This window comes from Galeopterus variegatus, unplaced genomic scaffold (assembly GCF_000696425.1).
Source record: "Galeopterus variegatus unplaced genomic scaffold, G_variegatus-3.0.2 Scaffold421, whole genome shotgun sequence".
Lineage (NCBI taxonomy): Eukaryota > Metazoa > Chordata > Mammalia > Dermoptera > Cynocephalidae > Galeopterus > Galeopterus variegatus.
Genome location: NW_007726532.1, coordinates 361347 through 372295, shown reverse-complemented (window position 1 = coordinate 372295; position 10949 = coordinate 361347). Strand labels below are relative to the sequence as shown.

General features: G+C 39.6%; 1 protein-coding gene across 1 annotated transcript in view; it reads left to right on the top strand.

The window, feature by feature from the left end:
• The window catches only part of LOC103587128 (amyloid beta A4 precursor protein-binding family B member 2-like), a 119343-nt gene that overhangs the window by 59294 nt on the left and 49100 nt on the right, over window positions 1-10949 (top strand). Inside the window, exon 4 of the mRNA XM_008568541.1 lies at window positions 8990-9095. The gene's annotated coding sequence lies outside the window, so the exon portion shown is untranslated. The remainder of the gene's footprint in view (window positions 1-8989; window positions 9096-10949) is intronic.

The following is a 10949-nucleotide window of genomic DNA, read 5'->3' as shown; positions in this document are numbered from 1 at the left end:
GGTGTCACTCCTGCGCCTCGCTCAGCCAGTGAGCGGGAACCGGTCTGTATGTGGGATCCGAACCCTCAGGCGGGAGCGCCGCCGCACTTCCCAAGCGGCGCACTTATCCAGTGCGCCACTGGGCCGGCCCCAACTGAATAACTTTTAATCAGCTTTTGAGATTCAGTTCAAGTTGTATACATGGTTATCTGGTCCATTAAAGAAGAGTTAATTTGGTTACTCCATACTTTTCAATTTTATTCAGAAATTGTTACTCTCACTGTCAAAATGAACTAAGTATTAGCTTTTCTTGTTTTGAGTACATAATAGGAAAAAGGGTCAGTTATCTATAAAATGTAAATTCCAAGTCTGTCCTCTCAAACCCAGTCACAAACATACATAACATTTCCAACATTACAAAAGATGGCCTTCATTCCCTGGGGTTTTCCACAGCCATAATCTCAGTTGGGTCACACTTTAATAGTTTGACATGAATTGTGTCCAAACTAGAAAAAACATTCTTTTCTAAGAGGTCTATCCAGTGGTCCCAGTTGTTTCTGCAGAGGAGAAAGCTTCCATGAGGTGTCTGTATAGATTCTATGGAAGAATGTTGGACCATGACATCCTTCTTTATTCCTATGATAAAATCACTCGGATTCTCTCTTGCAAAATGCCAAAGGCTTACATCATCATGTGGTGTTGAACATGTCAACACCACAGCAGAATCAGGACTAAATATCATATGTCTTTAAACTTTTCCTTAAATTTCATTAGTACTCCAGTTTTTTTTTTTTTTGTTCTTTTTTTGTTTTTTTTTGACCAGTAGGGGATTGTAACCCTCGGCATGGTGCTGTCTGCACCAAGCTCAGCCAGTGAGCGCACCGGCCATCCCTATATAGGATCTGAACCCGTGGCCTCGGCACTACCAGCACCACACTGTCCCGAGTGAGCCACAGGGCCGGCCCTAGTACTCCAGTTTTAAGAATAACAACTGATTGGATGCACCAAGCTCAGCCAGTGAGCGCACCGGCCATCCCTATATAGGATCTGAACCCGTGGCCTCTGCACTACCAGCACCACACTGTCCCGAGTGAGCCACAGGGCCAGCCCTAGTACTCCAGTTTTAAGAATAACAACTGATTGGATTTTTTTTTACGGTGTTTGATATATTATTAATGTGTGTCTGGTTAGCTTAGTCATTTAGAGTGTGGTATTATAACACCAAGTTCATGGGTTCAGATTCCCATACCAGCCAGCCCTCCCAAAAAACCAACCAAACAAAAATATATTATTAATGTGTATCAAGGATTACTGTAAAATTACTTTGGGCCTTATTCAAACATTGTAAAGCAAAAGAGCAGCCAATTCAAATTTTAAAGGTTTTGTATCTTGTAGGGTTTGAATGAACATAAAGGAAGATGATGTGATTCCTAATCTAGAATTTACAGAATCCTTTAAAAAAGTATTTACTTTCACATGGTTGAATTAATATTTTTTTGTTTGAGACAGCTCATGTTCTTTGTTGATAAATCAAGATTGAGAGCATGTAGAGGTTCTGAGAGGAAACACTTCTGTTTGAAGGTGCCTGTTGTCATCATGGTGGATAAAGAGTGCCAGGCATCTGTTTTGTGCTAAAGCTTACTAGAAGTATCTCTGCCTCTGGGCAACAGGCAGGAAGTACTTCTGTCCTTAAAACCAAAAATAGATGCTCTTTCTCATTATCATAGCTCAAATGATCATCTATTTTAATGAGATGGGTGCATCCCTTGTGGTTTTCACAGATTTAATGATTAGATTATTTAATGCAGAGCTTGGGGAAAAATAGCTCTGGTAAGATAGATGATGGAAATTTTACTGGAAGCTAAAATAACAACTTTATTTCTTTTCTTTTTCTTTTGGTAATTTTTGTCACCTCTTATTCTGTTTATTTTTCATATATTATTTTTGTTGACTCTTAAAGGGATTGACCTGTCTTATTTTAATATGCTGGTACATTTACAGATTTCTCACTGTATTTTAACTTCAAGATTTTATTACCAGGGAGAAGAAAATTATTTGTAAGAGTTGGATGTGTCAAGATGTAGGTATACTATATGTAGTCTAATTTGCTTTAGACAACTCTGCAAAATATTGTGTTATTGTAAAGTATTGTATATTCGCAGTTTGAAAGGAGAAAAATTGCTTCTTTGATTTTTAGAAAGTTCTGTGTTTCTGAAAATGGGGCAAGAGAAAATAAAGAGAAGAAAATATAAGTAATTTAAGGGAAATAAGGTAACGTATGTGAAGGTGCCTTGTAAACTGCTAAATAACATACAGATGTTAGTTACTGTTATTGCAAGGACTGATCTTAAGGTGAGAAAAAAGATCTACGAAGATGCTATAAAGAAAAATGAGAAAAATAGAAAAGAAATGACATGGTTAAGAAGTTGTTAAGGAAGAAATAAAATGGGAAAATCATAATGGGGAATTTTTACATTCTGGTTTTTATATCTGAAAATGCTGTAGTACTTGTACTTCCTATTTGAGCAGTTAAGTTAAAAACAGGTTATTTATTAGCCAAAAAGAATGTTCTGTCAAAAGTAAGTTGGAAAAAGAATCTTATATGGGGTGGCAAGAGTTGGATAGAAACCCTTAGGCATATGACCTTCCCAGCTCTAAATAAAGATCTGTGTGTCCTAGGGGGTTATTAGTATGTTTCTGCTTAAGGTTTAATTCACATTTGTGCATCTCTTCTGAGCCTTTCATTTTGTTCTCCTTCATACCTTTGCAAGGTAGGTAGCATTAGCCCATTTTACAGATGAGGCATGGAAGGCTAATTGACTTGCCTACAGCCACTCAGGTTCTGAGTTTGTTCCCACATTTCCACAGATACTTCACCTCAGAGCAGTTGGTTCTTTTGTGTTTCTGGAGGGTCTGCTTGTTGAATTTCTCTAAAAGAGGTCCTTGTTAAGTAACAGTGATCACTTACAAATAACACTACCCAGGCTATGTTTTAGACTTGGCTGTATTTGTACTAAATGACTCCAAGCAAGGTCTGCTTAAGGAATACCCTTTGAATTCCCTAAGAACCAAGAAATAAACCAAAGAGGCATCTTAACAACCCAAGGATGTGTTCAGAGTCTGCACTCTGCCCTTTCAGACCTTAACTGGAGCTTTCTATTTTAAGTTTAGTTCTCTTATATTTCATCATTTTGTTTGATTTCCAAAATCATAGCTGACTTGAGGAAGGGAATGGTTGGTACTCCAATAGAAATGAGATGCAGCTCTTTAGGGTAAGGGAGAGGAGATAACCAAACTATGAAAGGCAGACAAAATATCCCCCAAAGCCCAGAGCAAACAGCCCTCTGTGCATCAGAAGGCTCTGAGAACAGCCGTCTTGCCACTGGCCTTTAGTAGGCAGATTAAGCCCAGTTACCAGCAGCACACAAACAAAACCATTCTTACCCAGTCCCTCTATTCCTCATCAATTTATCTCCCACTCAGATCCTGACTCTACTTGGCCACAGATCTTATTTCTACACCTAGATCTGTAACTTGGATTTCACCTTTGTTTCATCAGAGTGTATTTATATCTGTACTTTCGTTGGTGTTTGAACTTCAGCCGTCTCTTCTTCCTTTTGATTCTGTGTGCCCTGTTGCTTGGGTAGGAACTCTCCATCCAGCCCTTTTTGTAGTGGTAGAAACCCAGCTCCTTCCTAGTAACTGCTGTGCCAACTTCTTTTCCTCAGAGTTAGTATTCTCATGTTCCAACGGAGCAAACTAATCGATAGGCATATAGATAACCTGTGCCATCAAAGATTAGTCATATTCTGGATTCTCTGAGGAAGGCATTACATTTCCTTCCTAGTAACTGCTGTGCCAACTTCTTTTCCTCAGAGTTAGTATTCTCATGTTCCAACAGCAAACTAATCGATAGGCATATAGATAATCCTGTGCCATCAAAGATTAGTCATATTCTGGATTCTCTGAGGAAGGCATTACATTAAAAAAAAATTAATCCTCTTTGATTGAAATTAAACCCATTTTAATGCTTAAGATAGGTAGTCCTTAAACTAATATGAAAATTTTGATTATTCTCAGTGTCTTATTCCTTGAGATTTCTGTATTGGAATCTTTTTTTTTTTTTTTGGTGGCTGGCTAGAATAGGGATATGAACCCTTGACCTTGGTGTTAGCACCATGCTCTAACCAAGTGAGCTAACCGGCTAGCCTTTATTCCATGAGATTTCTAAAAAGCAGAAATTATACTGTATTGTAAGTGCAGAATGATGCAGAAAATTATAATTTAATGAGTTACAGAATGTATTATTTTTGAGGAGCATAGGCAACCATTTTAGTATCTTGCACCACCTTTCATATCCAAAAAAATGTTGCATTAAGCAAAACCATTTTAAAAATTTTGGCTTACAAATTCATCTTTTAGGTCAATGGCAGCAAATACTTAAGCAGAGATATTATAGCATCTTCGAATAGTTAAATGAGGATAGTAGAACTAGTGGCTGTTGACATGAGATGTTTATTTTGGAGAGAATTCTTGGCATTTTTTGCTCCACATCAGCATAAGAATTTGCAGAAGAGGAGGGAAGCATTAATGTATTTGTTGAGGATTAATGACCTTGTAAAGCATTTGTGGTAGTGAATACATTATGGATAGTACCATAAATATAGTAATTAAAAAGCTGCACACTAAACACTTTGTGGACTGGCAAATATATATTCTTTCTCCCCTTGATGGCTTGCATTCTAGTGAGTAGTGTATTGTTTGTCTTGGTCTCAGCATTCTTAAGAGTAGAAAGAGGGATGACAATCTCTAAGATTTGTTTCTTTCTCGAGATACTGCTAATCAGATGGGCAGAATGAGATTTGGTGTTTTCAGGATGAAGTTATTTTTAACAGTTCAGAAAAAGGTCACATAGTACATACGAATAAGAAAACTACCCCTCATTTTTGGAAACTTTATCATTAAAGTTATTTCCATACAAATACTAGGGTGTGCTGCTATGTAGCATCTAAAATGCATTCAGTATGATCAGCAATACCTCAGGGCTTATGTGCTAAAAGAGTAAACTGATGAGTAATAGAAATAGATATATTAAGACAAAAACATAGAACTGTAACCAAGGTGAATTTTCAGAATTTTCAAAGAAGCAAGACTTGATTATCTCATTAGTATTTATCTTATTGCCCCTGTGGGTTAAACCTAAGCAGGTTGTCATTTGAGTGAGCATCTGGGAGGAGAGGCACCATGCTGTTAGAGTAATGATGTCCTGTCCTTCACACAGAACAACAAAGGCAGACAGATGTGAAGTCTACAATTTCAATCTTTGTATGCTCAAAATGTTTGTACCTACCTATTTTCCTATTTAAGAGGCATCCTGTTTTTCCTTTTTATAATTTCTGAATCCTCCTACTTAACACACAATTTTTACTTATGAGTTCATAAAGATTTTCTTCTGTGAAAAGCAAATGCAATTGAATGTGATTTGCAGCTTTGCTTTGAGTCAGTTAAGGTAGGAAAAAAAGCGAAAGGCTATTTTCTGTTCTCACTTTTTAATTGGCCTCCTTACCTCTCAGTTGTGAAAATTCTTCACTTGTATATTGGTTTATTAATTTATTCCACATTTATCAACTGCTTGCTATATCCTGTGCCCTGTGGATACAAGGATGAATGGTCTAGTTAGTCAGCATTTGATGTCTTAGGACTACCTCTGTCCTCGCTGACTTCAGTGAAGGTAACGTCGTTCTAAAATTCTCTCTAGTCCCAAAGATGGCCTGGATCTCATCCATGTTAACAGAACAAACTGTGGAGCAGCCTCAGAGTTTTTGAGATCACAAAGGCTGCTTGGAGAACATAAAAGCTGCTTTTCAAGGTGTTTTCCACTGCATTATGTTTCTAATGAATCTTGCTACTTTGGGCATTACTGGGATACTTTTCAAGAACTAAGTCACTCCACTTCATTTGTGGATTTGCCAAAGCCCTAGGTGGAAAAGTGTGCAGGAGACTGAAGTGGGGGGCCACAGCTGCTCTCTTGAGAGGCACTGTGCTAGGAAGTCTCGGCATTACTGGGATACTTTTCAAGAACTAAGTCACTCCACTTCATTTGTGGATTTGCCAAAGCGCTAGGTGGAAAAGTGTGCAGGAGACTGAAGTGGGGGGCCACAGCTGCTCTCTTGAGAGGCACTGTGCTAGGAAGTCTCGGGGGCAGGTGCCACGGCTTCTTGCCTTTACTTTTGAATGTCTGCTCTTTTTCATTTCTATTAGGTTAGGCATGCTAGGAAGGATCTTTGAATTGGAGCATCTCAAGTCTTGTAAGCCAGTGGATAGTGGTTTTGCTTAATGCAACTATATGTAAACCTTTAGACAGGTTGGTACCCAAAACTTAAGATCATTTTAAGAGCCTTTTTCTAAATGTTTTCTTTCTATAGTATTTTTTGATACTTTAAAATTCTCCTCTGGGTATACTTACCTCACAGATGCCCTTTTCCACCTTGACATGTACTGGCATGTACGAGGTTACTTCAAAAAGTTCATGGAAAAACAGAATTGAAAGATAATGCAAATCTTTCCATGAACTTTTTGAAGTACCCTCGTGTTATTGTTTACCTTAAAACAGGGTTGGACTACTTTAATTTGGGGGAATAGCATGCCAGAAACCAAGAATTTCAAGATCTATGTCCTCAAACCATTTACCTGTCACCTCATTCCCAGCAAAGAGCTTTGCCAACTATTTTCAAGAATGTTGATGTCATGCGGTCTATTGCCTCCAACATCCGATGCTGTTAATTACAAACTTACTATAGCCAGGTTTATTTTATTCCCCTTCTTTAATAACAGAGGGTTGTGGATTCCCCTTCCCTCTTCAAGGTCAGTCCCTTCATCTGCACTCCTGACCCGTTTCCCACCTCTTTTGAGATCTAATCCCCTTTATCTCCTTCCTCTTATACTCTCAACCTCTCCCTCTCTCCTGATTCTTTCAGCCTGTAGATGGGTCCTCCTGTCCGCACTTAATCTCTTCCAGCAGCTGTCCATTCTCCTTCCTCTGCTCTGCCCCCTGCTCTGTTGGTTCTATTGTCTCTGCCTCCACCACCTCACTAAAGCAGCCCTCAATCAGGGTGACCAGGGACTTCTTAAATGCCGAATCCAAAGATATATTTTTCATTGTTTATCCTTATTCGTTTCTTTGCATCCTGTGGTACCTCTCTGCCATTCTTCCTCGGTCTTCTTGAAAAGATCTTTTTCCTCTGCCTGCGCTATCGTTGTTTGTGTTCTCTGGGGTTCTACTCTTAGCGCTAATCCTATAATCTTCTCACTCTGCCCATGTTCCTTTAGCGATGTCATCATATGGTCTCTGCTGCTCTCTACATAGTCATCACTTATGTGCTTTTACATTTTGCTCAGGCTTCTTCCCTAAGCTTTGTACTCAAGAATATCTGGGTATCCCCACCTGGATCTTCTATGCCTTCGTCTCTAATAGCCCAAACTAAACTCCTTGTCTTTTTTATTCCTTCCTTGAATTCTCCACCTCAGTTGTCACTATCATCCACCCATGTGTAGTCAACCAAGTTGTTCTACTTTTCACTTCTGGATGTTTCCAACAACTGATTCTTCTCTCCCCTTCCTCACCTGCTTCCGCTGCCCTAGTTTCCACCCTTCCTTTTCTGTCTAGATGATTGTAACAACCAAACTGGCCTAACTGGTCTCCCTGCCTCCTCTCTGCCCCATTCAAATCCATCCAGGAAGAGTAATGTATCTGAAACCCATATTTGGCCCATCAGTGGCTGTTTGCAGCCAGGATAAAGTCAGGGTTCTTTGATATGCATCCAAGGTTGCCATCTGGCCTCACACTGCAGGCCTCACCCTTGAGAGTGTCCAGTGACACTGAGCTGTACCATGCAGTGTCTTACCTCTGCCTTTTCCGTTGTCTCGTCTCCCATCTCCAGAACAGCTAACTCCTACCCTGCCTTGGGACATGCTGGTCATCTCGTTTTCTTGGAAGACTTCCCTGACCTCTCCATTTCTGTGCTAAGTGCCCCTGCTTGACATGAGTCTCAATCAGGACGCTCATCCCCCTGCCCCACGGGGGCCAGTTTCTGTGTGTCCCTCTAGACTGTACTTTCCCTAGAGATAGGGAAGGTGTATTATTCATCTTTGTAGCTCCATGAGTCTCAATCAGGACGCTCATCCCCCTGCCCCACGGGGGCCAGTTTCTGTGTGTCCCTCGGCCCCTCTAGACTGTACTTTCCCTAGAGATAGGGAAGGTGTATTATTCATCTTTGTAGCTCCAGCTCATAGCACAGTGCTTAGCGTCTGATAGGTGTTCAGCATGTTTTTTAAGTGAAAAATTAATAATGCCAGTAAATCAATGTGATGGCCACAAAAATGGACAAAAGTAATCTATACATGGGAGTTACCTTTAGAAGGGGACATGAAGGGAACTTTTGCAGTGCTCATAATGTTCTGGTTTTTGATTTGGTATGTTCAGTTTAGAAAAGTTCATTGAGCTGTCCACTTGTGGTGTGTGCATTTTTCTATATTTATGTATACTTCAATGAAAAGTTTTTTAAAAAATCAATTTGATGTCTAACCTCTCCAATACAGAAAATTCTTATTTTCTTTTTATTCTCTTTTTTATTCTCTTTTCATTAGTTCAGATCTCACAGCAAAGAGCCAGGCTAGTGCTGTTCCTTGACGTTAAGGAAGAATGAGATGAAAACCATCTGCAAAATGTGGGGGGGATTGCCTAGACTTTAAGAGAGCCTCATGAAGAAACATGCAGTGACCTACTCTTCTGTCACACCTATTCCAGGGGTCATGTGCTAATCACCAGCAAGTTCTGTGCCTGCCTGCAGTGACAGGGAGACTTCAGCTTACATGAGACTATGAATAATTCATAAATATGGTTATCTGGAAATTTGTGGTCATCAGTAGCATTTTAATGAAAAAAAATGTGGTCATTATCCTAAGTCTCTTTTGTTTCTACCTTCCCCCCCCCCCCCCCCCCCCCCCCCAGCTAACCATTTCAGTCTTTCCGAGTACCTGGGAACTGCCGAGGCCCCTGCTGACTGTCGCTATGGGCAGACGGTACCCGGAGGCTCACTGTTGTCCAGGCAGCTCATGTACGTATGAGATTGCATGCTCTCTCTCTCTTTCTCCCTTTTTTCCCTTTAATTTCCGTTGTAGAATATCACAGGGTGCTGAACTGGTGAAGGTTCATAGATTTGAATGAGAGTGTTCAGAAATGCAGGAGAATGGATAGCTCTAGGGTAAGTTTTTAATATTGAATGGTGAGAAATGTTATCTAAATTAGGATTTTTGTCAACACCAAGGTCAAGGGTGTGGATCCCTGTACTGACCAGCTGTCCCCCCTCCCCCCAAAATTAGGATTTTTGTAATCAAGTAGCTCTATAAAATAAGAAGTGTATATCAGTAATCTCCCTTTTCTGCTTCAATGTATCTATTCATATACAGGCCTTACTTTTTTTAAAAAAAAAAGCTTTCCTTTTTCATCACAATATATAACATTTGAAACAAGAGTAATGCCATCAATTAAAAACATTTCCCAGGCCGGCCCGGTGGCGCACTGGATAGTGCGCCGCTTGGGAAGCGCGGTGGTGCTCCCGTCCGAGGGTTCGGATCCNGTCCCCCCTCCCCCCAAAATTAGGATTTTTGTAATCAAGTAGCTCTATAAAATAAGAAGTGCATATCAGTAATCTCCCTTTTCTGCTTCAATGTATCTATTCATATACAGGCCTTACTTCTTTTAAAAAAAAGCTTTCCTTTTTCATCACAATATATAACATTTGAAACAAGAGTAATGCCATCAATTAAAAACATTTCCCAGGGATTGTTTTAATTTTTTTGATATAAAAATATTTATGGACCCAGAACAGAGATGGTCTGGTTATGTCTTTGTTTGACATGTATTAGGGATAGAGTGCTTGGCTCTTCTTTCTTAGCCAAAGGAGGAGACTCTTTCAGTTCCCTGGGTGGTGACTTGCAGTGTTTCACCACACTTGAGGTTTTCCAGTGGTTTTTTGGGAACAGCTACATTTGCAGCCTTTTCCTATTTGTCTTTACCCTTGATTAACTTAGGAGAAAAATGATTACTACCCATTTAATGATTTATCTTTATTTGTAAAAGGACATTTTGTCTCAGACTTGTTTTGCTCCCTTTAGTTTTTCAGCCTTGGGCCAGCTGTGTAGATGTGTATTTGTTTTTGTTACTTCCCTTTGGACCCTTTGGAATTTTTGCTTCAAATCAGGGGTATGTTTGAGATTAATCCCCACAGGGCTTTTGCTCCCGGTTGTTTTCTGTAGTTATGTTTATTCATAATCACCTTTAAGTCCCATTTCAATGTACAACACAGTTTTTTTCTTCATAGAAAAGTTAGAACCACCCTCAAGCCCTCACCCAGACAATTGCTTGTATAATGAACTAGATAGTTAAAAGCAGTGACATATGAATAGCAATGGGAAGGAATTGCTGACAGCAGAATGGGGATTCAGACCAACTGCCAGCACGAAAGCCAGCAGTGTCGGGGTAAACAGCTTTTCTACCTACTTTAGTGTCTCCAGGGGCATTACTGTTTTACTCTAAAATTAGCAATTTTCATTGCGAGCGTCATCAGAATAAAGTTTACACCTGTGTACTGTAGAACAGAGGTTGGAAAACTATGGCCAATGACCAAATCTAGCCCCTTCCCTGGTTTTGTAGGAGCTGAGGGTATTTTTTATATTTTTAAGTGGTTATATAAATACCTACATAATCTCTATTTCATTCTGGGCCCTCAAAGGCTATGATCCTATTAAGAACAAATTTGCCTACCCCTGCTGTAGAAGAAAGTTGGAAGGCATGTACTGTGGTTAATCCATTGCTAGTTTTTGACCTATAATAGTGCTAATTTCATATGGTTTAAACTAATATATTTTGAGCAGATTCTTCTTTCAAAATGCTTAAAATTATAACTTGG